At 62.2% G+C, this 1,226-nt stretch overlaps 1 protein-coding gene across 1 annotated transcript in view; it reads right to left on the bottom strand.

Annotated features, from left to right (window-relative positions):
- The window catches only part of PRKD3 (protein kinase D3), an 82,947-nt gene extending 82,618 nt beyond the window's left edge, over positions 1–329 (bottom strand). Inside the window, exon 1 of the mRNA XM_029937936.1 lies at positions 170–329. The gene's annotated coding sequence lies outside the window, so the exon portion shown is untranslated. The remainder of the gene's footprint in view (positions 1–169) is intronic.
- Positions 330–1,226: the final 897 nt, after the last annotated feature.

Below are 1,226 nucleotides of genomic sequence, written 5' to 3'. Positions count from 1 at the left end.
CGGCGGTCGCCGCCCAGACCCGCGCGGGGCCAGAGTCCCGCCGCCGCCGCATGCGGGTGGGGGAAGGGCCGCCGCCGCCTCACCCGACGGGCCGCGAGAACAAAGCGGCGGCCGCTGCGGCGCTAACTTTTTCGGCGTCTGATCCGCGCTCCCTGAGGCGACGACTTACTGAGAGAGAGCTCCGCCGGTCGTGAGAAACTCCGCGGCCGCCAGCGTCTGGGTCCCCGACGAGGCGCCAACGAGGCTTCACGCGCCTCGCAGGATCCCGCCCGCCGCTGGCGCCCCTTCCTCCCTCTCCCTCCCGCCCTTGTCCCGGTCCCGTCCTGAGGCCCGGGGGCGGGGGGCGGGGGCGTGCGGGGCGGGGGCGCGCGGCCGACGCGGGGCCTGCCGGGAGCTGTAGTTTCCGCGCGGGGATGTCAGTCACGCTGTGCCTGAGCGCTGTGCAGCGGCGGCGGGAGCCGCGGAGTACTTTCCGGCTGGCCCTGCGCGCTGGGGGGTCCTTGTGTCTCAACCGGCGCGGGGCTGCGGGGCGCCACCGTGTATCTGAACCAGTTACACACGGTGCTTGATACCCATCATTGCCTTTTGCTCTTTTGTCGTCCGCTCTGACGGAGGCGACGGGGGCAAGGAACCAAGAGGTGGCAACTTGGACGGGGGACTTTTAAGGGGTCCACAGCAGAGAGCAGCTTCCTCCCTGAGAGCTTTTCTCCCTGCTCCCCACCTTCCCTTCCCTCAGGCCTGCCTTCCAGGCGGCCGCCTGGGGCCGGGGCCCCGGGCGTCCCGCACCGGAGGCAGAAACATCCAGAGCCCTCCATCTAAGCAGAGTAAATCGAAGTGGCTACTTTCCATGTGTTTTGTGATTCCTCCCTGTCCCTCATGGAACTCCAGTGTGTTCCCTACCATCAAAGTAGAGTGCAGTCGAAATCACGAACCTAGACTTGCAAGTCCAGGGGAGATGGGGGGTGGGGGAGAAGGATGGGTGTCGGGATGAGATCTAGAGGGAAAATATACTATGTGGTAAATTTAATATGAGAGCGGCTGACAGTTATTGTCCCACAAACGACCTAGTTCTCCTTCTCTCAAGATTTTGTCTCAAAAATACTTAAGTAAAATATTTTGAAACAAGCTAGAGGGCTACTGTCAACAATTCATCCATCCCCAGGCAGCGCTCCAAGGCAGCTTTTGAGAATAGAAAGAAAAGAAAGTTAACTGGATGTCCCTGTATT

The sequence above is a fragment of the Suricata suricatta genome, chromosome 4 (genome assembly GCF_006229205.1).
Source record: "Suricata suricatta isolate VVHF042 chromosome 4, meerkat_22Aug2017_6uvM2_HiC, whole genome shotgun sequence".
NCBI lineage: Eukaryota > Metazoa > Chordata > Mammalia > Carnivora > Herpestidae > Suricata > Suricata suricatta.
Note: the sequence above shows the minus strand (reverse complement) of the source record. Positions and strands in the feature narration are given on the sequence as shown.